The following is a 27653-nucleotide window of genomic DNA, read 5'->3' as shown; positions in this document are numbered from 1 at the left end:
CTCACATCCTTTGAAAACTCCAGAGGTATGCGGAGATCAGTGCCTCCAAAGGAGACGATGCCTGACTCCTCGTGAAACTTGATAGGAGTCCGAGGATTCCTGTGGCACTTGGAAAGGGACCCTTGGTCTCCCGTCTCAGCTGGAGAGGCGTCCCAATTGCCCTGCAAAGCTTCGAGGAGAATCCCGAGTTGTCCCCTAGCAACTAGGCAGGAGTCCTGACATGGCTGAACACACACGTGTGTGGAAGGGCCATCCCCGTCGTAACTCGAGAATATACCCCAGGTTCCCGCCGCAACTCTAGAAAAACCATGAGACTTCCCCCTCGCCGCGAGATGAGGCCCGATTCCCCTGCACTGCGTGCAGAGCAATTCCGTGTTGCACATCACACATGAAAGGAGCCTTGATTTCCTTGATGGCACTCCAGAGAAACCCCAAGAACACTGTTTCAAGGCTAGAGGGATCCTGAGGTCACTGTAGCAACACGAAAGAGCTCCGTGGACCAAGAATCAACACGAGATGAGAAGTTAGTCCCTGGCTTCCACTCCTGAGGAATACCACTTTACCACAAGCACCTCAAGAGGAGGCTTCTCTCAGCTCTAGGTATGTGAGAGGGATCCTGAGTTTGCGGCCTCAAGTGGAATGGACACCGCGATGCCCTGACTCGAAATAAGGCCGGATATCCCTGCAGTGACTTGAATGCAGGCTCGTCTTGCATCTCCCAAGAAGAAAGGATGTCTGAATCCCCTGTGGAGACGACAGAGAAACACCTAGTTCCCCACCTCATCGCGACCGCAGGCCTCACATCCTTTGAAAACTCCAGAGGTACGCGGAGATCAGTGCCTCCAAAGGAGACGATGCCTGACTCCTCGTGAAACTTGATAGGAGTCCCAGGATTCCTGTGGCACGTGGAAAGGGACCCTTGGTCTCCCGCCTCAGCTGGAGAGGCGTTCCAATTGCCCTGCCAAGCCTCGAGGAGAATCCCGAGTTGTCCCTCGCAACTAGGCAGGAGTCCTGACGTGGCTGAACAAACACGTGGGTGGAAGGGCCATCCCCGTCGTAACTCGAGAATATACCCCAGGTTCCCGCCGCAACTCGAGAAAAACCATGAGACTTCCCCCTCGCCGCGAGATGAGGCCCGATTCCCCTGCACTGCGTGCAGAGCAATTCCGTGTTGCACATCACACATGAAAGGAGCCTTGATTTCCTTGATGGCACTCCAGAGAAACCCCAAGAACACTGTTTCAAGGCTAGAGGGATCCTGAGGTCACTGTAGCAACACGAAAGAGCTCCGTGGACCAAAAATCAACTCGAGATGAGAGGTTAGTCCCTGGCTTCGACTCCAGAGGAATACCACCTTACCACAAGCACCTCAAGAGGAGGCTTCTCTCAGCTCTAGGTATGTGAGAGGGACCCTGAGTTTGCGACCTCAAGTGGAATGGACACCGCGATGCCCTGACGCGATATAAGGCTGGATATCCCTGCAGTGACTTGAATGCAGGCTCGTCTTGCATCTCCCAAGATGAAAGGATGTCTGAATCCCCTGTGGAGACCACAGAGAAAGACCTAGTTCCCCACCTCATCGCGACCGGAGGCCTCACATCCTTTGAAAACTCCAGAGGTACGCGGAGATCAGTGCCTCCAAAGGAGACGATGCCTGACTCCTCGTGAAAATTGATAGGAGTCCCAGGATTCCTGTGGCACGTGGAAAGGGACCCTTGGTCTCCCGCCTCAGCTGGAGAGGCGTCCCAATTGCCTTGCCAAGCCTCGAGGAGAATCCCGAGTTGTGTCTCGCAACTAGGCAGGAGTCCTGACGTGGCTGAACACACACGTGTGTGGAAGGGCCATCCCCGTCGTAACTCGAGAATATACCCCAGGTTCCCGCCGCAACTCGAGAAAAACCATCAGACTTCCCCCTCGCCGCGAGATGAGGCTCGATTCCCCTGCACTGCGTGCAGAGCAATTCTGTGTTGCACATCACACATGAAAGGAGCCTTGATTTCCTTGATGGCACTCCAGAGAAACCCCAAGAACACTGTTTCAAGGCTAGAGGGATCCTGAGGTCACTGTAGCAACACGAAAGAGCTGCGTGGACCAAGAATCAACACGAGATGAGAGGTTAGTCCCTGGCTTCGACTCCTGAGGAATACCACCTTACCACAAGCACCTCAAGAGGAGGCTTCTCTCAGCTCTAGGTATGTGAGAGGGATCCTGAGTTTGCGGCCTCAAGTGGAATGGACACCGCGATGCCCTGACTCGAAATAAGGCCGGATATCCCTGCAGTGACTTGAATGCAGGCTCGTCTTGCATCTCCCAAGAAGAAAGGATGTCTGAATCCCCTGTGGAGACCACAGAGAAAGACCTAGTTCCCCACCTCATCGCGACCGGAGGCCTCACATCCTTTGAAAACTCCAGAGGTATGCGGAGATCAGTGCCTCCAAAGGAGACGATGCCTGACTCCTCGTGAAACTTGATACGAGTCCCAGGATTCTTGTGGCACGTGGAAAGGGACCCTTGGTCTCCCGCCTCAGCTGGAGAGGCGTTCCAATTGCCCTGCCAAGCCTCGAGTAGAATCCCGAGTTGTCCCTCGCAACTAGGCAGGAGTCCTGACGTCGCTGAAGAAACACGTGGGTGGAAGGGCCATCCCTGTCGTAACTCGAGAATATACCCCAGGTTCCCGCCGCAACTCGAGAAAAACCATGAGATTTCCCCCTCACCGCGAGATGAGGCCCGATTCCCCTGCACTGCGTGCAGAGCAATTCCGTGTTGCACATCACACATGAAAGGAGCCTTGATTTCCTTGATGGCACTCCAGAGAAACCCCAAGAACACTGTTTCAAGGCTAGAGGGATCCTGAGGTCACTGTAGCAACACGAAAGATCTCCGTGGGCCAAAAATCAACTCGAGATGAGAGGTTAGTCCCTGGCTTCGACTCCAGAGGAATACCACCTTACCACAAGCACCTCAAGAGGAGGCTTCTCTCAGCTCTAGGTATGTGAGAGGGACCCTGAGTTTGCGGCCTCAAGTGGAATGGACACCACGATGCCCTGACTCGAAATAAGGCAGGATATCCCTGCAGTGACTGGAATGCAGGATCGTCTTGCATCTCCCAAGACGAAAGGGTGTCTGAATCCCCTGTGGAGACCACAGAGAAAGACCTAGTTCCCCACCTCATCGCGACAGGAGGCCTTAAATACTTTGAAAACTCCAGAGGTATGCGTAGATCAGTGCCCAAAGGAGACGATGCCTGACTCCTCGTGAAACTTGATAGGAGACCCAGGATTCCTGTGGCACGTGGAAAGGGACCCTTGGTCTCCCGTCTCAGCTGGAGAGGCGTCCCAATTGCCCTGCAAAGCCTCGAGGAGAACCCCGAGTTGTCCCTCGCAACTAGGCAGGAGTCCTGACGTCGCTGAAGAAACACGTGGGTGGAAGGGCCATCCCCGCCGTAACTCGAGAATATACCCCAGGTTCCCGCCGCAACTCGAGAAAAACCATGAGACTTCCCCCTCGCCGTGAGATGAGGCCCGATTCCCCTGCACTGCGTGCAGAGCAATTCCGTGTTGCACATCACACATGAAAGGAGCCTTGATTTCCTTGATGGCACTCCAGAGAAAACCCAAGAACACTGTTTCAAGGCTAGAGGGATCCTGAGGTCACTGTAGCAACACAAAAGAGCTGCGTGGACCAAGAATCAACACGAGATGAGAGGCTAGTCCTTGGCTTCGATTCCTGAGGAATACCACCTTACCACAAGCACCTCAAGAGGAGGCTTCTCTCAGCTCTAGGTATGTGAGAGGGATCCTGAGTTTGCGGCCTCAAGTGGAATGGACACCGCGATGCCCTGACTCGAAATAAGGCCGGATATCCCTGCAGTGACTTGAATGCAGGCTCGTCTTGCATCTCCCAAGAAGAAAGGATGTCTGAATCCCCTGTGGAGACCACAGAGAAACACCTAGTTCCCCACCTCATCGCGACCGGAGGCCTCACATCCTTTGAAAACTCCAGAGGTACGCGGAGATCAGTGCCTCCAAAGGAGACGATGCCTGACTCCTCGTGAAACTTGATAGGAGTCCCAGGATTCTTGTGGCACGTGGAAAGGGACCCTTGGTCTCCCGCCTCAGCTGGAGAGGCGTTCCAATTGCCATGCCAAGCCTCGAGGAGAATCCCGAGTTGTCCCTCGCAACTAGGCAGGAGTCCTGATGTGGCTGAACAAACACGTGGGTGGAAGAGCCATCCCCGTCGTAACCCGAAAATATACCCCAGGTTCCCGCCGCAACTCGAGAAAAACCATGAGACTTCCCCCTCGATGCGAGATGAGGCCCGATTCCCCTGTACTGCGTGCAGAGCAATTCCGTCTTGCAAATCACACATGAAAGGAGCCTTGATTTCCTTGATGGCACTCCAGAGAAACCCCAAGAACACTGTTTCAAGGCTAGAGGGATCCTGAGGTCACTGTAGCAACACGAAAAAACTCTGTGGACCAAAAATCAACTCGAAAAGAGAGGTTAGTCCCTGGATTCGTCTCCAGAGGAATACCACCTTACCACAAGCACCTCAAGAGGAGGCTTCTCTCAGCTCTAGGTATGTGAGAGGCACCCTGAGTTTGCGGCCTCAAGTGGAATGGACACCGCGATGCCCTGACTCGAAATAAGGCCGGATATCCCTGCAGTGACTTCAATGCAGGCTCGTCTTGCATCTCCCAGGACGAAAGGATGTCTGAATCCCCTGTGGAAAGCACAGAGAAAGACTTAGTTCCACACCTCATCGCGACCGATAGCCTCACATCCTTTGAAAACTCCAGAGGTACGCGGAGATCAGTGCCTCCAAAGGAGACGATGCCTGACTCCTCGTGAAACTTGATAGGAGTCCCAGGATTCCTGTGGCACGTGGAAAGGGACCCTTGGTCTCCCGCCTCAGCTGGAGAGGCGTCCCAATTGCCCTGCCAAGCCTCGAGGAGAATCCAGAGTTGTCCCTCGCAACTAGGCAGGAGTCCTGACGTCGCTGAAGAAACACGTGGGTGGAAGGGCCATCCCCGTCGTAACTCGAGAATATACCCCAGGTTCCCGCCGCAACTCGAGAAAAACCATGAGACTTCCCCCTCGCCGTGAGATGAGGCCCGATTCCCCTGCACTGCGTGCAGAGCAATTCCGTGTTGCACATCACACATGAAAGGAGCCTTGATTTCCTTGATGGCACTCCAGAGAAACCCCAAGAACACTGTTTCAAGGCTAGAGGGATCCTGAGGTCACTGTAGCAACACGAAAGAGCTCCGTGGACCAAGAATCAACACGAGATGAGAGGTTAGTCCCTGGCTTCGACTCCTGAGGAATACCACCTTACCACAAGCACCTCAAGAGGAGGCTTCTCTCAGCTCTAGGTATGTGAGAGGGATCCTGAGTTTGCGGCCTCAAGTGGAATGGACACCGCGATGCCCTGACTCGAAATAAGGCCGGATATCCCTGCAGTGACTTGAATGCAGGCTCGTCTTGCATCTCCCAAGAAGAAAGGATGTCTGAATCCCCTGTGGAGACCACAGAGAAACACCTAGTTCCCCACCTCATCGCGACCGGAGGCCTCACATCCTTTGAAAACTCCAGAGGTACGCGGAGATCAGTGCCTCCAAAGGAGACGATGCCTGACTCCTCGTGAAACTTGATACGAGTCCCAGGATTCTTGTGGCACGTGGAAAGGGACCCTTGGTCTCCCGCCTCAGCTGGAGAGGCGTTCCAATTGCCCTGCCAAACCTCGAGTAGAATCCCGAGTTGTCCCTCGCAACTAGGCAGGAGTCCTGACGTCGCTGAAGAAACACGTGGGTGGAAGGGCCATCCCTGTCGTAACTCGAGAATATACCCCAGGTTCCCGCCGCAACTCGAGAAAAACCATGAGATTTCCCCCTCGCCGCGAGATGAGGCCCGATTCCCCTGCACTGCGTGCAGAGCAATTCCGTGTTGCACATCACACATGAAAGGAGCCTTGATTTCCTTGATGGCACTCCAGAGAAACCCCAAGAACACTGTTTCAAGGATAGAGGGATCCTGAGGTCACTGTAGCAACACGAAAGAGCTCCGTGGGCCACAAATCAACTCGAGATGAGAGGTTAGTCCCTGGCTTCGACTCCAGAGGAATACCACCTTACCACAAGCACCTCAAGAGGAGGCTTCTCTCAGCTCTAGGTATGTGAGAGGGACCCTGAGTTTGCGGCCTCAAGTGGAATGGACACCGCGATGCCCTGACGCGAAATAAGGCTGGATATCCCTGCAGTGACTTGAATGCAGGCTCGTCTTGCATCTCCCAAGATGAAAGGATGTCTGAATCCCCTGTGGAGACCACAGAGAAAGACCTAGTTCCCCACCTCATCGCGACCGGAGGCCTCACATCCTTTGAAAACTCCAGAGGTACGCGGAGATCAGTGGCTCCAAAGGAGACGATGCCTGACTCCTCGTGAAAATTGATAGGAGTCCCAGGATTCCTGTGGCACTTGGAAAGGGACCCTTGGTCTCCCGCCTCAGCTGGAGAGGCGTCCAAATTGCTTTGCCAAGCCTCGAGGAGAATCCCGAGTTGTGTCTCGCAACTAGGCAGGAGTCCTGACGTGGCTGAACACACACGTGTGTGGAAGGGCCATCCCCGTCGTAACTCGAGAATATACCCCAGGTTCCCGCCGCAACTCGAGAAAAACTATGAGACTTCCCCCTCGCCGCGAGATGAGGCCCGATTCCCCTGCACTGCGTGCAGAGCAATTCCGTGTTGCACATCACACATGAAAGGAGCCTTGATTTCCTTGATGGCACTCCAGAGAAACCCCAAGAACACTGTTTCAATGCTAGAGGGATCCTGAGGTCACTGTAGCAACACGAAAGAGCTCCGTGGACCAAGAATCAACACGAAATGAGAGGTTAGTCCCTGGCTTCGACTCCTGAGGAATACCACCTTACCACAAGCACCTCAAGAGGAGGCTTCTCTCAGCTCTAGGTATGTGAGAGGGATCCTGAGTTTGCGGCCTCAAGTGGAATGGACACCGCGGTGCCCTGACTCGAAATAAGGCCGGATATCCCTGCAGTGACTTGAATGCAGGCTCGTCTTGCATCTCCCAAGAAGAAAGGATGTCTGAATCCCCTGTGGAGAACACAGAGAAACACCTAGGTCCCCACCTCTTCGAGACCGCAGGCCTCACATCCTTTGAAAACTGCAGAGGTACGCGGAGATCAGTGCCTCCAAAGGAGACGATGCCTGACTCCTCGTGAAACTTGATAGGAGTCCCAGGATTCTTGTGGCACGTGGAAAGGGACCCTTGGTCTCCCGCCTCAGCTGGAGAGGCGTTCCAATTGCCCTGCCAAGCCTCGAGGAGAATCCCGAGTTGTCCCTCGCAACTAGGCAGGAGTCCTGACGTGGCTGAACAAACACGTGGGTGGAAAGGCCATCCCCGTCGTAACTCGAGAATATACCCCAGGTTCCCGCCGCAACTCGAGAAAAACCATGAGACTTCCCACTCGACGGGAGATGAGGCCCGATTCCCCTGTACTGCGTGCAGAGCAATTCCGTCTTGCACATCACACATGAAAGGAGCCTTGATTTCCTTGATGGCACTCCAGAGAAACCCCAAGAACACTGTTTCAAGGCTAGAGGGTCCTGAGGTCACTGTAGCAACACGAAAGAACTCTGTGGACCAAAAATCAACTCGAAAAGAGAGGTTATTCCCTGAATTCGTCTCCAGAGGAATACCACCTTACCACAAGCACCTCAAGAGGAGGCTTCTCTCAGCTCTAGGTATGTGAGAGGGATCCTGAGTTTGCGGCCTCAAGTGGAATGGACACCGCGATGCCCTGACTCGAAATAAGGCCGGATATCCCTGCAGTAACTTCAATGCAGGCTCGTCTTGCATCTCCCAGGACGAAAGGATGTCTGAATCCCCTGTGGAAAGCACAGAGAAAGACTTAGTTCCCCTCCTCATCGCGACCGATAGCCTCACATCCTTTGAAAACTCCAGAGGTACGCGGAGATCAGTGCCTCCAAAGGAGACGATGCCTGACTCCTCGTGAAACTTGATAGGAGTCCCAGGATTCCTGTGGCACGTGGAAAGGGACCCTTGGTCTCCCGCCTCAGCTGGAGAGGCGTCCCAATTGCCCTGCCAAGCCTCGAGGAGAATCCAGAGTTGTCCCCTCGCAACTAGGCAGGAGTCCTGACGTCGCTGAAGAAACACGTGGGTGGAAGGGCCATCCCCGTCGTAACTCGAGAATATACCCCAGGTTCCCGCCGCAACTCGAGAAAAACCATGAGACTTCCCCCTCGCCGTGAGATGAGGCCCGATTCCCCTGCACTGCGTGCAGAGCAATTCCGTGTTGCACATCACACATGAAAGGAGCCTTGATTTCCTTGATGGCACTCCAGAGAAACCCCAAGAACACTGTTTCAAGGCTAGAGGGATCCTGAGGTCACTGTAGCAACACGAAAGAGCTCCGTGGACCAAGAATCAACACGAGATGAGAGGTTAGTCCCTGGCTTCGACTCCTGAGGAATACCACCTTACCACAAGCACCTCAAGAGGAGGCTTCTCTCAGCTCTAGGTATGTGAGAGGGATCCTGAGTTTGCGGCCTCAAGTGGAATGGACACCGCGATGCCCTGACTCGAAATAAGGCCGGATATCCCTGCAGTGACTTGAATGCAGGCTCGTCTTGCATCTCCCAAGAAGAAAGGATGTCTGAATCCCCTGTGGAGACCACAGAGAAACACCTAGTTCCCCACCTCATCGCGACCGGAGGCCTCACATCCTTTGAAAACTCCAGAGGTACGCGGAGATCAGTGCCTCCAAAGGAGACGATGCCTGACTCCTCGTGAAACTTGATACGAGTCCCAGGATTCTTGTGGCACGTGGAAAGGGACCCTTGGTCTCCCGCCTCAGCTGGAGAGGCGTTCCAATTGCCCTGCCAAACCTCGAGTAGAATCCCGAGTTGTCCCTCGCAACTAGGCAGGAGTCCTGACGTCGCTGAAGAAACACGTGGGTGGAAGGGCCATCCCTGTCGTAACTCGAGAATATACCCCAGGTTCCCGCCGCAACTCGAGAAAAACCATGAGATTTCCCCCTCGCCGCGAGATGAGGCCCGATTCCCCTGCACTGCGTGCAGAGCAATTCCGTGTTGCACATCACACATGAAAGGAGCCTTGATTTCCTTGATGGCACTCCAGAGAAACCCCAAGAACACTGTTTCAAGGATAGAGGGATCCTGAGGTCACTGTAGCAACACGAAAGAGCTCCGTGGGCCACAAATCAACTCGAGATGAGAGGTTAGTCCCTGGCTTCGACTCCAGAGGAATACCACCTTACCACAAGCACCTCAAGAGGAGGCTTCTCTCAGCTCTAGGTATGTGAGAGGGACCCTGAGTTTGCGGCCTCAAGTGGAATGGACACCGCGATGCCCTGACGCGAAATAAGGCTGGATATCCCTGCAGTGACTTGAATGCAGGCTCGTCTTGCATCTCCCAAGATGAAAGGATGTCTGAATCCCCTGTGGAGACCACAGAGAAAGACCTAGTTCCCCACCTCATCGCGACCGGAGGCCTCACATCCTTTGAAAACTCCAGAGGTACGCGGAGATCAGTGGCTCCAAAGGAGACGATGCCTGACTCCTCGTGAAAATTGATAGGAGTCCCAGGATTCCTGTGGCACTTGGAAAGGGACCCTTGGTCTCCCGCCTCAGCTGGAGAGGCGTCCAAATTGCTTTGCCAAGCCTCGAGGAGAATCCCGAGTTGTGTCTCGCAACTAGGCAGGAGTCCTGACGTGGCTGAACACACACGTGTGTGGAAGGGCCATCCCCGTCGTTACTCGAGAATATACCCCAGGTTCCCGCCGCAACTCGAGAAAAACTATGAGACTTCCCCCTCGCCGCGAGATGAGGCCCGATTCCCCTGCACTGCGTGCAGAGCAATTCCGTGTTGCACATCACACATGAAAGGAGCCTTGATTTCCTTGATGGCACTCCAGAGAAACCCCAAGAACACTGTTTCAATGCTAGAGGGATCCTGAGGTCACTGTAGCAACACGAAAGAGCTCCGTGGACCAAGAATCAACACGAAATGAGAGGTTAGTCCCTGGCTTCGACTCCTGAGGAATACCACCTTACCACAAGCACCTCAAGAGGAGGCTTCTCTCAGCTCTAGGTATGTGAGAGGGATCCTGAGTTTGCGGCCTCAAGTGGAATGGACACCGCGGTGCCCTGACTCGAAATAAGGCCGGATATCCCTGCAGTGACTTGAATGCAGGCTCGTCTTGCATCTCCCAAGAAGAAAGGATGTCTGAATCCCCTGTGGAGAACACAGAGAAACACCTAGGTCCCCACCTCTTCGAGACCGCAGGCCTCACATCCTTTGAAAACTGCAGAGGTACGCGGAGATCAGTGCCTCCAAAGGAGACGATGCCTGACTCCTCGTGAAACTTGATAGGAGTCCCAGGATTCTTGTGGCACGTGGAAAGGGACCCTTGGTCTCCCGCCTCAGCTGGAGAGGCGTTCCAATTGCCCTGCCAAGCCTCGAGGAGAATCCCGAGTTGTCCCTCGCAACTAGGCAGGAGTCCTGACGTGGCTGAACAAACACGTGGGTGGAAAGGCCATCCCCGTCGTAACTCGAGAATATACCCCAGGTTCCCGCCGCAACTCGAGAAAAACCATGAGACTTCCCACTCGACGGGAGATGAGGCCCGATTCCCCTGTACTGCGTGCAGAGCAATTCCGTCTTGCACATCACACATGAAAGGAGCCTTGATTTCCTTGATGGCACTCCAGAGAAACCCCAAGAACACTGTTTCAAGGCTAGAGGGTCCTGAGGTCACTGTAGCAACACGAAAGAACTCTGTGGACCAAAAATCAACTCGAAAAGAGAGGTTATTCCCTGAATTCGTCTCCAGAGGAATACCACCTTACCACAAGCACCTCAAGAGGAGGCTTCTCTCAGCTCTAGGTATGTGAGAGGGATCCTGAGTTTGCGGCCTCAAGTGGAATGGACACCGCGATGCCCTGACTCGAAATAAGGCCGGATATCCCTGCAGTAACTTCAATGCAGGCTCGTCTTGCATCTCCCAGGACGAAAGGATGTCTGAATCCCCTGTGGAAAGCACAGAGAAAGACTTAGTTCCCCTCCTCATCGCGACCGATAGCCTCACATCCTTTGAAAACTCCAGAGGTACGCGGAGATCAGTGCCTCCAAAGGAGACGATGCCTGACTCCTCGTGCAACTTGATTGGAGTCCCAGGATTCCTGTGGTACTTGGAAAGGGACACTTGGTCTCCCGCCTCAGCTGGAGAGGCGTCCCAATTGCCCTGCCAAGCCTCGAGGAGAATCCAGAGTTGTCCCTCGCAACTAGGCAGGAGTCCTGACGTCGCTGAAGAAACACGTGGGTGGAAGGGCCATCCCCGTCGTAACTCGAGAATATACCCCAGGTTCCCGCCGCAACTCGAGAAAAACCATGAGACTTTCCCCTCGCCGCGAGATGAGGCCCGATTCCCCTGCACTGCGTGCAGAGCAATTCCGTGTTGCACATCACACATGAAAGGAGCCTTGATTTCCTTGATGGCACTCCAGAGAAACAACAAGAACACTGTTTCAAGGCTAGAGGGATCCTGAGGTCACTGTAGCAACACGAAAGAGCTCCGTGGGCCAAAAATCAACTCGAGATGAGAGGTTAGTCCCTGGTTTCGACTCCTGAGGAATACCACCTTACCACAAGCACCTCAAGAGGAGGCTTCTCTCAGCTCTAGGTATGTGAGAGGGACCCTGAGTTTGCGGCCTCAAGTGGAATGGACACCGTGATGCCCTGACTCGAAATAAGGCCGGATATCCCTGCAGTGACTTGAATGCAGGCTCGTCTTGCATCTCCCAAGACGAAAGGGTGTCTGAATCCCCTGTGGAGACCACAGAGAAAGACCTAGTTCCCCACCTCATCGCGACCGGAGGCCTCACATCCTTTGAAAACTCCAGAGGTACGCGGAGATCAGTGCCTCCAAAGGAGACGATGCCTGACTCCTCGTGCAACTTGATAGGAGTCCCAGGATTCTTGTGGCACGTGGAAAGGGACCCTTGGTCTCCCGCCTCAGAAGGAGAGGCGTTCCAATTGCCCTGCCAAGCCTCGAGGAGAATCCCGAGTTGTCCCTCGCAACTAGGCAGGAGTCCTGACGTCGCTGTAGAAACACTTGGATGGAAGGGGCATCCCCGTCGTAACTCGAGAATATACCCCAGGTTCCCGCCGCAACTCGAGAAAAACCATGAGACTTCCCCCTCGCCGCGAGATGAGGCCCGATTCCCCTGCACTGCGTGCAGAGCAATTCTGTGTTGCACATCACACATGAAAGGAGCCTTGATTTCCTTGATGGCACTCCAGAGAAACCCCAAGAACACTGTTTCAATGCTAGAGGGATCCTGAGGTCACTGTAGCAACACGAAAGAGCTCCGTGGACCAAGAATCAACACGAGATGAGAGGTTAGTCCCTGGCTTCGACTCCTGAGGAATACCACCTTACCACAAGCACCTCAAGAGGAGGCTTCTCTCAGCTCTAGGTATGTGAGAGGGATCCTGAGTTTGCGGCCTCAATTGGAATGGACACCGCGATGCCCTGACTCGAAATAAGGCCGGATATCCCTGCAGTGACTTGAATGCAGGCTCGTCTTGCATCTCCCAAGAAGAAAGGATGTCTAAATCCCCTGTGGAGACCACAGAGAAACACCTAGTTCCCCACCTCATCGCGACCGGAGGCCTCACATCCTTTGAAAACTCCAGAGGTACGCGGAGATCAGTGCCTCCAAATGAGACGATGCCTGACTCCTCGTGAAACTTGATAGGAGTCCCAGGATTCTTGTGGCACGTGGAAAGGGACCCTTGGTCTCCCGCCTCAGCTGGAGAGGCGTTCCAATTGCCATACCAAGCCTCGAGGAGAATCCCGAGTTGTCCCTCGCAACTAGGCAGGAGTCCTGATGTGGCTGAACAAACACGTGGGTGGAAGAGCCATCCCCGTCGTAACCCGAAAATATACCCCAGGTTCCCGCCGCAACTCGAGAAAAACCATGAGACTTCCCCCTCGATGCGAGATGAGGCCCGATTCCCCTGCACTGCGTGCAGAGCAATTCCGTCTTGCAAATCACACATGAAAGGAGCCTTGATTTCCTTGATGGCACTCCAGAGAAACCCCAAGAACACTGTTTCAAGGCTAGAGGGATCCTGAGGTCACTGTAGCAACAGGAAAGAACTCTGTGGACCAAAAATCAACTCGAAAAGAGAGGTTAGTCCCTGGATTCGTCTCCAGAGGAATACCACCTTACCACAAGCACCTCAAGAGGAGGCTTCTCTCAGCTCTAGGTATGTGAGAGGGACCCTGAGTTTGCGGCCTCAAGTGGAATGGACACCGCGATGCCCTGACTCGAAATAAGGCCGGATATCCCTGCAGTGACTTCAATGCAGGCTCGTCTTGCATCTCCCAGGACGAAAGGATGTCTGAATCCCCTGTGGAAAGCACAGAGAAAGACTTAGTTCCCCACCTCATCGCGACCGATAGCCTCACATCCTTTGAAAACTCCAGAGGTACGCGGAGATCAGTGCCTCCAAAGGAGACGATGCCTGACTCCTCGTGAAATTTGATAGGAGTCCCAGGATTCCTGTGGCACGTGGAAAGGGACCCTTGGTCTCCTGCCTCAGCTGGAGAGGCGTCCCAATTGCCTTGTCAAGCCTCGAGGAGAATCCCCAGTTGTGTCTCGCAACTAGGCAGGAGTCCTGACGTGGCTGAACAAACACGTGTGTGGAAGGGCCATCCCCGTCGTAACTCGAGAATATACCCCAGGTTCCCGCCGCAACTCGAGAAAAACCATGAGACTTCCCCCTCGCCGCGAGATGAGGCCCGATTCCCCTGCACTGCGTGCAGAGCAATTCCGTGTTGCACATCACACATGAAAGGAGCCTTGATTTCCTTGATGGCACTCCAGAGAAACCCCAAGAACACTGTTTCAAGGATAGAGGGATCCTGAGGTCACTGTAGCAACACGAAAGAGCTCCGTGGGCCAAAAATCAACTCGAGATGAGAGGTTAGTCCCTGGCTTCGACTCCAGAGGAATACCACCTTACCACAAGCACCTCAAGAGGAGGCTTCTCTCAGCTCTAGGTATGTGAGAGGGACCCTGAGTTTGCGGCCTCAAGTGGAATGGACACCGTGATGCCCTGACGTGAAATAAGGCTGCATATCCCTGCAGTGACTTGAATGCAGGCTCGTCTTGCATCTCCCAAGATGAAAGGATGTCTGAATCCCCTGTGGAGACCACAGAGAAAGACCTAGTTCCCCACCTCATCGCGACCGGAGGCCTCACATCCTTTGAAAACTCCAGAGGTACGCGGAGATCAGTGCCTCCAAAGGAGACGATGCCTGACTCCTCGTGAAAATTGATAGGAGTCCCAGGATTCCTGTGGCACTTGGAAAGGGACCCTTGGTCTCCCGCCTCAGCTGGAGAGGCGTCCCAATTGCCTTGCCAAGCCTCGAGGATAATCCCGAGTTGTGTCTCGCAACTAGGCAGGAGTCCTGACGTGGCTGAACACACACGTGTGTGGAAGGGCCATCCCCGTCGTTAATCGAGAATATAACCCAGGTTCCCGCCGCAACTCGAGAAAAACCATGAGACTTCCCCCTCGCCGCGAGATGAGGCCCGATTCCCCTGCACTGCGTGCAGAGCAATTCCGTGTTGCACATCACACATGAAAGGAGCCTTGATTTCCTTGATGGCACTCCAGAGAAACCCCAAGAACACTGTTTCAATGCTAGAGGGATCCTGAGGTCACTGTAGCAACACGAAAGAGCTCCGTGGACCAAGAATCAACACGAGATGAGAGGTTAGTCCCTGGCTTCGACTCCTGAGGAATACCACCTTACAACAAGCACCTCAAGAGGAGGCTTCTCTCAGCTCTAGGTATGTGAGAGGGATCCTGAGTTTGCGGCCTCAAGTGGAATGGACACCGCGGTGCCCTGACTCGAAATAAGGCCGGATATCCCTGCAGTGACTTGAATGCAGGCTCGTCTTGCATCTCCCAAGAAGAAAGGATGTCTGAATCCCCTGTGGAGAACACAGAGAAACACCTAGGTCCCCACCTCATCGAGACCGGAGGCCTCACATCCTTTGAAAACTCCAGAGGTACGCGGAGATCAGTGCCTCCAAAGGAGACGATGCCTGACTCCTCGTGAAACTTGATAGGAGTCCCAGGATTCTTGTGGCACGTGGAAAGGGACCCTTGGTCTCCTGCCTCTGCTGGAGAGGCGTTCCAATTGCCCTGCCAAGCCTCGAGGAGAATCCCGAGTTGTCCCTCGCAACTAGGCAAGAGTCCTGACGTGGCTGAACAAACACGTGGGTGGAAAGGCCATCCCCGTCGTAACTCGAGAATATACCCCAGGTTCCCGCCGCAACTCGAGAAAAACCATGAGACTTCCCACTCGACGGGAGATGAGGCCCGATTCCCCTGTACTGCGTGCAGAGCAATTCCGTCTTGCACATCACACGTGAAAGGAGCCTTGATTTCCTTGATGGCACTCCAGAGAAACCCCAAGAACACTGTTTCAAGGCTAGAGGGATCCTGAGGTCACTGTAGCAACACGAAAGAACTCTGTGGACCAATAATCAACTCGAAAAGAGAGGTTAGTCCCTGGATTCGTCTCCAGAGGAATACCACCTTACAACAAGCACCACAAGAGGAGGCTTCTCTCAGCTCTAGGTATGTGAGAGGGATCCTGAGTTTGTGGCCTCAAGTGGAATGGACACCGCGATGCCCTGACTCGAAATAAGGCCGGATATCCCTGCAGTGACTTCAATGCAGGCTCGTCTTGCATCTCCCAGGACGAAAGGATGTCTGAATCCCCTGTGGAAAGCACAGAGAAAGACTTAGTTCCCCTCCTCATCGCGACCGATAGCCTCACATCCTTTGAAAACTCCAGAGGAACGCGGAGATCAGTGCCTCCAAAGGAGACGATGCCTGACTCCTCGTGCAACTTGATACGAGTCCCAGGATTCCTGTGGCACTTGGAAAGGGACACTTGGTCTCCCGCCTCAGCTGGAGAGGCGTCCCAATTGCCCTGCCAAGCCTCGAGGAGAATCCAGAGTTGTCCCTCGCAACTAGGCAGGAGTCCTGACGTCGCTGAAGAAACACGTGGGTGGAAGGGCCATCCCCGTCGTAACTCGAGAATATACCCCAGGTTCCCGCCGCAACTCGAGAAAAACCATGAGACTTCCCCCTCGATGCGAGATGAGGCCCGATTCCCCTGCACTGCGTGCAGAGCAATTCCGTGTTGCACATCACACATGAAAGGAGCCTTGATTTCCTTGATGGCACTCCAGAGAAACCCCAAGAACACTGTTTCAAGGCTAGAGGGATCCTGAGGTCACTGTAGCAACACGAAAGAGCTCCGTGGGCCAAAAATCAACTCGAGATGAGAGGTTAGTCCCTGGTTTCGACTCCTGAGGAATACCACCTTACCACAAGAACCTCAAGAGGAGGCTTCTCTCAGCTCTAGGTATGTGAGAGGGACCCTGAGTTTGCGGCCTCAAGTGGAATGGACACCACGATGCCCTGACTCGAAATAAGGCCGGATATCCCTGCAGTGACTGGAATGCAGGCTCGTCTTGCATCTCCCAAGACGAAAGGGTGTCTGAATCCCCTGTGGAGACCACAGAGAAAGACCTAGTTCCCCACCTCATCGCGACCGGAGGCCTCACATCCTTTGAAAACTCCAGAGGTACGCGGAGATCAGTGCCTCCAAAGGAGACGATGCCTGACTCCTCGTGAAACTTGATAGGAGTCCCAGGATTCTTGTGGCACGTGGAAAGGGACCCTTGGTCTCCCGCCTCAGCTGGAGAGGCGTTCCAATTGCCATGCCAAGCCTCGAGGAGAATCCCGAGTTGTCCCTCGCAACTAGGCAGGAGTCCTGATGTGGCTGAACAAACACGTGGGTGGAAGAGCCATCCCCGTCGTAACCCGAAAATATACCCCAGGTTCCCGCCGCAACTCGAGAAAAACCATGAGACTTCCCCCTCGCCGCGAGATGAGGCCCGATTCCCCTGCACTGCGTGCAGAGCAATTCCGTGTTGCACATCACACATGAAAGGAGCCTTGATTTCCTTGATGGCACTCCAGAGAAACCCCAAGAACACTGTTTCAAGGATAGAGGGATCCTGAGGTCACTGTAGCAACACGAAAGAACTCTGTGGACCAAAAATCAACTCGAAAAGAGAGGTTAGTCCCTGGATTCGTCTCCAGAGGAATACCACCTAACCACAAGCACCTCAAGAGGAGGCTTCTCTCAGCTCTAGGTATGTGAGAAGGACCCTGAGTTTGCGGCCTCAAGTGGAATGGACACCGCGATGCCCTGACTCGAAATAAGGCCGGATATCCCTGCAGTGACTTCAGTGCAGGCTCGTCTTGCATCTCCCAGGACGAAAGGATGTCTGAATCCCCTGTGGAAAGCACAGAGAAAGACTTAGTTCCCCACCTCATCGCGACCGATAGCCTCACATCCTTTGAAAACTCCAGAGGTACGCGGAGATCAGTGCCTCCAAAGGAGACGATGCCTGACTCCTCGTGAAACTTGATAGGAGTCCCAGGATTCCTGTGGCACTTGGAAAGGGACACTTGGTCTCCCGCCTCAGCTGGAGAGGCGTCCCAATTGCCTTGACAAGCCTCGAGGAGAATCCCGAGTTGTGTCTCGCAACTAGGCAAGAGTCCTGACGTGGCGGAACAAACACGTGTGTGGAAGGGCCATCCCCGTCGTAACTCGAGAATATACCCCAGGTTCCCGCCGCAACTCGAGAAAAACCATGAGACTTCCCCCTCGATGCGAGATGAGGCCCGATTCCCCTGCACTGCGTGCAGAGCAATTCCGTGTTGCACATCACACATGAAAGGAGCCTTGATTTCCTTGATGGCACTCCAGAGAAACCCCAAGAACACTGTTTCAAGGCTAGAGGGAGTCTGAGGTCACTGTAGCAACATGAAAGAGCTCCGTGGACCGAAAATCAACTCGAGATGAGAGGTTAGTCCCTGGCTTCGACTCCAGAGGAATACCACCTTACCACAAGCACCTCAAGAGGAGGCTTCTCTCAGCTCTTGGTATGTGAGAGGGACCCTGAGTTTGCGGCCTCAAGTGGAATGGACACGGCGATGCCCTGACTCGAAATAAGGCCGGATATCCCTGCAGTGACTGGAATGCAGGCTCGTCTTGCATCTCCCAAGACGAAAGGGTGTCTGAATCCCCTGTGGAGACCACAGAGAAAGACCTAGTTTCCCACCTCATCGCGACAGGAGGCCTCATATCCTTTGAAAACTCCAGAGGTACGCGGAGATCAGTGCCTCCAAAGGAGACGATGCCTGACTCCTCGTGAAACTTGATAGGAGTCCCAGGATTCTTGTGGCACGTGGAAAGGGACCCTTGGTCTCCCGCCTCAGCTGGAGAGGCGTTCCAATTGCCCTGCCAAGCCTCGAGGAGAATCCCGAGTTGTCCCTCGCAACTAGGCAGGAGTCCTGACGTGGCTGAGCAAACACGTGGGTGGAAGGGCCATCCCCGTCGAAACTCGAGAATATACCCCAGGTTCCAGCCGCAACTCGAGAAAAACCATGAGACTTCCCCCTCGCCACGAGATGAGGCCCGATTCCCCTGCACTGCGTGCCGAGCAGTTCCGTGTTGCACATCACACATGAAAGGAGCCTTGATTTCCTTGATGGCACTCCAGAGAAACCCCAAGAACACTGTTTCAAGGATAGAGGGATCCTGAGGTCACTGTAGCAACACGACAAAGCTCCGTAGGCCAAAAATCAACTCGAGATGAGAGGTTAGTCCCTGGCTTCGACTCCAGAGGAATACCACCTTACCACAAGCACCTCAAGAGGAGGCTTCTCTCAGCTGTAGGTATGTGACAGGGACCCTGAGTTTGCGGCCTCAAGTGGAATGGACACGGCGATGCCCTGACGCGAAATAAGGCTGGATATCCATGCAGTGACTTGAATGCAGGCTCGTCTTGCATCTCCCAAGATGAAAGGGTGTCTGAATCGCCTGTGGAGACCACAGAGAAAGACCTAGTTCCCCACCTCATCGCGACCGGAGGCCTCACATCCTTTGAAAACTCCAGAGGTACGCGGAGATCAGTGCCTCCAAACGAGACGATGCCTGACTCCTCGTGAAACTTGATAGGAGTCCCAGGATTCCTGTGGCACGTGGAAAGGGTCCCTTGGTCTCCCGCCTCAGCTGGAGAGGCGTCCCAATTGCCTTGCCAAGCCTCGAGAAGAATCCCAAGTTGTGTCTCGCAACTAGGCAAGAGTCCTGACGTGGCTGAACAAACACGTGTGTGGAAGGGCCATCCCCGTCGTAACTCGAGAATATACCCCAGGTTCCCGCCGCAACTCGAGAAAAACCATGAGACTTCCCCCTCGCCGCGAGATGAGGCCCGATTCCCCTGCACTGCGTGCAGAGCAATTCTGTGTTGCACATCACACATGAAAGGAGCCTTGATTTCCTTCATGGCACTCCAGAGAAACCCCAAGAACACTGTTTCAAGGCTAGAGGGATCCTGAGGTCACTGTAGCAACACGAAAGAGCTCCGTGGACCAAAAATCAACTCGAGATGAGAGGTTAGTCCCTGGCTTCGACTCCTGAGGAATACCACCTTACCACAAGCACCTCAAGCGGAGGCTTCTCTCAGCTCTAGGTATGTGAGAGGGACCCTGAGTTTGCGGCCTCAAGTGGAATGGACACCGCGATGCCCTGACTCGAAATAAGGCCGGATATCCCTGCAGTGACTGGAATGCAGGCTCGTCTTGCATCTCCCAAGACGAAAGGGTGTCTGAATCCCCTGTGGAGACCACAGAGAAAGACCTAGTTCCCCACCTCATCGCGACAGGAGGCCTCAAATCCTTTGAAAACTCCAGAGGTATGCGGAGATCAGTGCCTCCAAAGGAGACGATGCCTGACTCCTCGTGAAACTTGATAGGAGACCCAGGATTCCTGTGGCACGTGGAAAGGGACCCTTGGTCTCCCGTCTCAGCTGGAGAGGCGTCCCAATTGCCCTGCAAAGCCTCGAGGAGAATCCCGAGTTGTCCCTCGCAACTAGGCAGGAGTCCTGACGTCGCTGAAGAAACACGTGGGTGGAAGGGCCATCCCCGTCGTAACTCGAGAATATACCCCAGGTTCCCGCCGCACCTCGAGAAAAACCATGAGACTTCCCCCTCGCCGCGAGATGAGGCCCGATTCCCCTGCACTGCGTGCAGAGCAATTCCGTGTTGCACATCACACATGAAAGGAGCCTTGATTTCCTTGATGGCACTCCAGAGAAACCCCAAGAACACTGTTTCAAGGCTAGAGGGATCCTGAGGTCACTGTAGCAACACGAAAGAGCTCCGTGGACCAAGAATCAACACGAGATGAGAGGTTAGTCCCTGGCTTCGACTCCTGAGGAATACCACCTTACCACAAGCACCTCAAGAGGAGGCTTCTCTCAGCTCTAGGTATGTGAGAGGGATACTGAGTTTGCGGCCTCAAGTGGAATGGACACCGCGATGCCCTGACTCGAAATAAGGCCGGATATCCCTGCAGTGACTGGAATGCAGGCTCGTCTTGCATCTCCCAAGAAGAAAGGATGTCTGAATCCCCTGTGGAGACCAGAGAAAGACCTAGTTCCCCACCTCATCGCGACCGGAGGCCTCACATCCTTTGGAAACTCCAGAGGTACGCGGAGATCAGTGCCTCCAAAGGAGACGATGCCTGACTCCTCGTGAAACTTGATAGGAGTCCCAGGATTCTTGTGGCACGTGGAAAGGGACCCTTGGTCTCCCGCCTCAGCTGGAGAGGCGTTCCAATTGCCCTGCCAAGCCTCGAGGAGAATCCCGAGTTGTCCCTCGCAACTAGGCAGGAGTCCTGACGTGGCTGAACAAACACGTGGGTGGAAGGGCCATCCCCGTCGTAACTCGAGAATATACCCCAGGTTCCCGCCGCAACTCGAGAAAAACCATGAGACTTCCCCCTCGATGCGAGATGAGGCCCGATTCACCTGTACTGCGTGCAGAGCAATTCCGTCTTGCACATCACACATGAAAGGAGCCTTGATTTCCTTGATGGCACTCCAGAGAAACCCCAAGAACACTGTTTCAAGGCTAGAGGGATCCTGAGGTTACTGTAGCAACACGAAAGAACTCTGTGGACCAAAAATCAACTCGAAAAGAGAGGTTAGTCCCTGGATTCGTCTCCAGAGGAATACCACCTTACCACAAGCACCTCAAGAGGAGGCTTCTCTCAGCTCTAGGTATGTGAGAGGGACCCTGAGTTTGCGGCCTCAAGTGGAATGGACACCGCGATGCCCTGACTCGAAATAAGGCCGGATATCCCTGCAGTGACTTCAATGCAGGCTCGTCTTGCATCTCCCAGGACGAAAGGATGTCTGAATCCCCTGTGGAAAGCACAGAGAAAGACTTAGTTCCCCACCTCATCGCGACCGATAGCCTCACATCCTTTGAAAACTCCAGTGGTACGCGGAGATCAGTGCCTCCAAAGGAGACGATGCCTGACTCCTCGTGAAACTTGATAGGAGTCCCAGGATTCCTGTGGCACTTGGAAAGGGACCCTTGGTCTCCCGCCTCAGCTGGAGAGGCATCCCAATTGCCCTGCCAATCCTCGAGGAGAATCCCGAGTTGTGTCTCGCAACTAGGCAAGAGTCCTGACGTGGCTGAACACACACGTGTGTGGAAGGGCCATCCCCGTCGTAACTCGAGAATATACCCCAGGTTCCCGCCGCAACTCGAGAAAAACCATGAGACTTCCCCCTCGCCGCGAGATGAGGCCCGATTCCCCTGCACTGCGTGCAGAGCAATTCCGTCTTGCACATCACACATGAAAGGAGCCTTGATTTCCTTCATGGCACTCCAGAGAAAACCCAAGAACACTGTTTCAAGGCTAGAGGGATCCTGAGGTCACTGTAGCAACAGGAAAGAACTCTGTGGGCCAAAAATCAACTCGAGATGAGAGGTTAGTCCCTGGCTTCGACTCCAGAGGAATACCACCTTACCACAAGCACCTCAAGAGGAGGCTTCTCTCAGCTCTAGGTATGTGAGAGGGACCCTGAGTTTGCGGCCTCAAGTGGAATGGACACCGCGATGCCCTGACTCGAAATAAGGCCGAATATCCCTGCAGTGACTTGAATGCAGGCTCGTCTTGCATCTCCCAAGACGAAAGGGTGTCTGAATCCCCTGTTTAGACCACAGAGAAAGAACTAGTTCCCCACCACATCGCGACAGGAGGCCTCAAATACTTTGAAAATTCCAGAGGTATGCGGAGATCAGTGCCTCCAAAGGAGACGATGCCTGACTCCTCGTGAAACTTGATAGGAGACCCAGGATTGCTGTGGCACGTGGAAAGGGACCCTTGGTCTCCCGTCTCAGCTGGAGAGGCGTCCCAATTGCCCTGCAAAGCCTCGAGGAGAATCCCGAGTTGTCCCTAGCAACTAGGCAATAGTCCTGACGTCGCTGAACACACACGTGTGTGGAAGGGCCATCCCCGTCGTAACTCGAGAATATACCCCAGGTTCCTGCCGTAACTCGAGAAAAACCATGAGACTTCCCCCTCGCCGCGAGATGAGGCCCGATTCCCTTGCACTGCGTGCAGAGCAATTCCGTGTTGCACATCACACATGAAAGGAGCCTTGATTTCCTTCATGGCACTCCAGAGAAACCCCAAGAACACTGTTTCAAGGCTAGAGGGATCCTGAGGTCACTGTAGCAACACGAAAGGGCTCCGTGGACCAAGAATCAACCCGAGATGAGAAGTTAGTCCCTGGCTTCGACTCCTGAGGAATACCACCTTACCACAAGCACCTCAAGAGGAGGCTTCTCTCAGCTCTAGGTATGTGAGAGTGTTCCTGAGTTTGCGGCCTCAAGTGGAATGGACACCGCAATGCCCTGACTCGAAATAAGGCCGGATATCCCTGCAGTGACTTGAATGCAGGCTCGTCTTGCATCTCCCAAGAAGAAAGGATGTCTGAATCCCCTGTGGAGACCACAGAGAAACACCTAGTTCCCCACCTCATCGCGACCGGAGGCCTCACATCCTTTGAAAACTCCAGAGGTACGCGGAGATCAGTGCCTCCAAAGGAGACGATGCCTGACTCCTCGTGAAACTTGATAGGAGTCCCAGGATTCTTGTGGCACGTGGAAAGGGACCCTTGGTCTCACGCCTCACCTGGAGAGGCGTTCCAATTGCCCTGCCAAGCCTCGAGGAGAATCCCGAGTTGTGTCTCGCAACTAGGCAGGAGTCCTGACGTGGCTGAACAAACACGTGGGTGGAAGGGCCATCCCCGTCGTAACTCGAGAATATACCCCAGGTTCCCGCCGCAACTCGAGAAAAACCATGAGACTTCCCCCTCGCCGCGAGATGAGGCCCGATTCCCCTGTACTGCGTGCAGAGCAATTCCATGTTGCACATCACACATGAAAGGAGCCTTGATTTCCTTGATGGCACTCCAGAGAAACCCCAAGATCACTGTTTCAAGGATAGAGGGATCCTGAGGTCACTGTAGCAACACGAAAGAACTCTGTGGACCAAAAATCAACTCGAAAAGAGAGGTTAGTCCCTGGATTCGTCTCCAGAGGAATACCACCTTACCACAAGCACCTCAAGAGGAGGCTTCTCTCAGCTCTAGGTATGTGAGAGGGACCCTGAGTTTGCGGCCTCAAGTGGAATGGACACCGCGATGCCCTGACTCGAAATAAGGCCGGATATCCCTGCAGTGACTTCAATGCAGGCTCGTCTTGCATCTCCCAAGAAGAAAGGATGTCTGAATCCCCTGTGGAGACCACAGAGAAAGACCTAGTTCCCCACCTCATCGCGACCGGAGGCCTCACATCCTTTGAAAACTCCAGAGGTACGCGGAGATCAGTGCCTCCAAAGGAGACGATGCCTGACTCCTCGTGAAACTTGATAGGAGTCCCAGGATTCCTGTGGCACGTGGAAAGGGACCCTTGGTCTCCCGCCTCAGCTGGAGAGGCGTCCCAATTGCCTTGCCAAGCCTCGAGGAGAATCCCGAGTTTTGTCTCACAACTAGGCAAGAGTCCTGACGTGGCTGAACAAACACTTGTGTGAAAGGGCCATCTCCGTCGTAACTCGAGAATATACCCCAGGTTCCCGCCGCAACTCGAGAAAAACCATGAGACTTCCCCCTCGCCGCGAGATTAGGCCCGATTCCCCTGCACTGCGTGCAGAGCAATTCTGTGTTGCACATCACACATGAAAGGAGCCTTGATTTCCTTGATGGCACTCCAGAGAAACCCCAAGAACACTGTTTCAAGGCTAGAAGGATCCTGAGGTCACTGTAGCAACACGAAAGAGCTCCGTGGACCAAAAATCAACTCGAGATGAGAGGTTAGTCCCTGGCTTCGACTCCAGAGGAATACCACCTTACCACAAGCACCTCAAGAGGAGGCTTCTCTCAGCTCTAGGTATGTGAGAGGGACCCTGAGTTTGCGGCCTCAAGTGGAATGGACACCGCGATGCCCTGACTCGAAATAAGGCCGGATATCCCTGCAGTGACTTGAATGCAGGATCGTCTTGCATCTCCCAAGACGAAAGGGTGTCGGAATCCCCTGTGGAGACCACAGAGAAAGACCTAGTTCCGCACCTCATCGCGACAGGGGGCCTCAAATCCTTTGAAAACTCCAGAGGTATGCGGAGATCAGTGCCTGCAAAGGAGACGATGCCTGACTCCTCGTGAAACTTGATAGGAGACCCAGGATTCCTGTGGCACGTGGAAAGGGACCCTTGGTCTCCCGTCTCAGCTGGAGAGGCGTCCCAATTGCCCTGCAAAGCCTCGAGTAGAATCCCGAGTTGTCCCTCGCAACTAGGCAGGAGTCCTGACATGGCTGAACACACACGTGTGTGGAAGGGCCTTCCCCGTCGGAACTCGAGAATATACCCCAGGTTCCCGCCGCAACTCGAGAAAAACCATGAGACTTCCCCCTCTCCGCGAGATGAGGCCCTATTCCCCTGTACTGCGTGCAGAGCAATTCCGTCTTGCACATCACACATGAAAGGAGCCTTGATTTCCTTGATGGTACTCCAGAGAAACCCCAAGAACACTGTTTCAAGGCTAGAGGGATCCTGAGGTCACTGTAGCAACACGAAAGAGCTCCGTGGACCAAAAATCAACTCGAGATGAGAGGTTAGTCCCTGGCTTCGACTCCTGAGGAATACCACCTTACCACAAGCACCACAAGAGGAGGCTTCTCTCAGCTCTAGGTATGTGAGAGGGACCCTGAGTTTGCGGCCTCAATTGGAATGGACACCGCGATGCCCTGACTCGAAATAAGGCCGGATATCCCTGCAGTGACTGGAATGCAGGCTCGTCTTGCATCTCACAAGACGAAACGGTGTCTGAATCCCCTGTGGAGACCACAGAGAAAGACCTAGTTCCCAACCTCATCGCGACCGGAGGCCTCACATCCTTTGAAAACTCCAGAGGTACGCGGAGATCAGTGCCTCCAAAGGAGACGATGCCTGACTCCTCGTGAAACTTGATAGGAGTCCCAGGATTCTTGTGGCACGTGGGAAGGGAACCTTGGTCTCCCGCCTCAGCTGGAGAGGCGTTCCAATTGCCCTGCCAAGCCTCGAGGAGAATCCCGAGTTGTCCCTCGCAACTAGGCAGGAGTCCTGACGTGGCTGAACAAACACGTGGGTGGAAGGGCCATCCCCGTCGTAACTCGAGAATATACCCCAGGTTCCCGCCGCAACTCGAGAAAAACCATGAGACTTCCCCCTCGATGCGAGATGAGGCCCGATTCCCCTGTACTGCGTGCAGAGCAATTCCGTCTTGCACATCACACATGAAAGGAGCCTTGATTTCCTTGATGGCACTCCAGAGAAACCCCAAGAACACTGTTTCAAGGATAGAGGGATCCTGAGGTCACTGTAGCAACACGAAAGACCTCTGTGGGCCAAAAATCAACTCGAAAAGAGAGGTTAGTCCCTGGATTCGTCTCCAGAGGAATACCACCTTACCACAAGCACCACAAGAGGAGGCTTCTCTCAGCTCTAGGTATGTGAGAGGGATCCTGAGTTTGCGGCCTCAAGTGGAATGGACACCGCGATGCCCTGACTCGAAATAAGGCCGGATATCCCTGCAGTGACTTCAATGCAGGCTCGTCTTGCATCTCCCAGGACGAAAGGATGTCTGAATCCCCTGTGGAAAGCACAGAGAAAGACTTAGTTCCCCACCTCATCGCGACCGATAGCCTCACATCCTTTGAAAACTCCAGAGGTACGCGGAGATCAGTGCCTCCAAAGGAGACGATGCCTGACTCCTCGTGAAACTTGATAGGAGTCCCAGGATTCCTGTGGCACTTGGAAAGGGACACTTGGTCTCCCGCCTCAGCTGGAGAGGCGTCCCAATTGCCCTGCCAAGCCTCGAGGAGAATCCAGAGTTGTCCCTCGCAACTAGGCAGGAGTCCTGACGTTGCTGAAGAAACACGTGGGTGGAAGGGCCATCCCCGTCGTAACTCGAGAATATACCCCAGGTTCCCGCCGCAACTCGAGAAAAACCATGAGACTTCCCCCTCGCCGCGAGATGAGGCCCGATTCCCCTGCACTTCGTGCAGAGCAATTCCGTCTTGCACATCACACATGAAAGGAGCCTTGATTTCCTTTATGGCACTCCAGAGAAACCCCAAGAACACTGTTTCAAGGCTAGAGGGATCCTGAGGTCACTGTAGCAACACGAAAGAGCTCCGTGGGCCAAAAATCAACTCGAGATGAGAGGTTAGTCCCTGGCTTCAACTCCAGAGGAATACCACCTTACCACAAGCACCTCAAGAGGAGGCTTCTCTCAGCTCTAGGTATGTGAGAGGGACCCTGAGTTTGCGGCCTCAAGTGGAATGGACACCGCGATGCCCTGACGCGAAATAAGGCTGGATATCCCTGCAGTGACTTGAATGCAGGCTCGTCTTGCATCTCCCGAGATGAAAGGATGTCTGAATCCCCTGTGGAGACCACAGAGAAAGACCTAGTTCCCCACCTCATGGCGACCGGGGGCCTCACATCCTTTGAAAACTCCAGAGGTACGCGGAGATCAGTGCCTCCAAAGGAGACGATGCCTGACTCCTCGTGAAACTTGATAGGAGTCCCAGGATTCCTGTGGCACGTGGAAAGGGACCCTTGGTCTCCCGCCTCAGCTGGAGAGGCGTCCCAATTGCCCTGCCAAGCCTCGAGGAGAATCCCGAGTTGTCCCTCGCAACTAGGCATGAGTCCTGACATGGCTGAACACACACGTGTGTGGAAGGGCCATCCCCGTCGGAACTCGAGAATATACCCCAGGTTCCCGCCGCAACTCGAGAAAAACCATGAGACTTCCCCCTCTCCGCGAGATGAGGCCCGATTCCCCTGTACTGCGTGCAGAGCAATTCCGTCTTGCACATCACACATGAAAGGAGCCTTGATTTCCTTGATGGCACTCCAGAGAAACTCCAAGAACACTGTTTCAAGGATAGAGGGATCCTGAGGTCACTGTAGCAACACGAAAGAGCTCCGTGGGCCAAAAATCAACTCGAGATGAGAGGTTAGTCCCTGGCTTCGACTCCAGAGGAATACCACCTTACCACAAGCACCTCAAGAGGAGGCTTCTCTCAG

Source organism: Cervus elaphus, chromosome 20 (assembly GCF_910594005.1).
Source record: "Cervus elaphus chromosome 20, mCerEla1.1, whole genome shotgun sequence".
Lineage (NCBI taxonomy): Eukaryota > Metazoa > Chordata > Mammalia > Artiodactyla > Cervidae > Cervus > Cervus elaphus.
Note: the sequence above shows the minus strand (reverse complement) of the source record.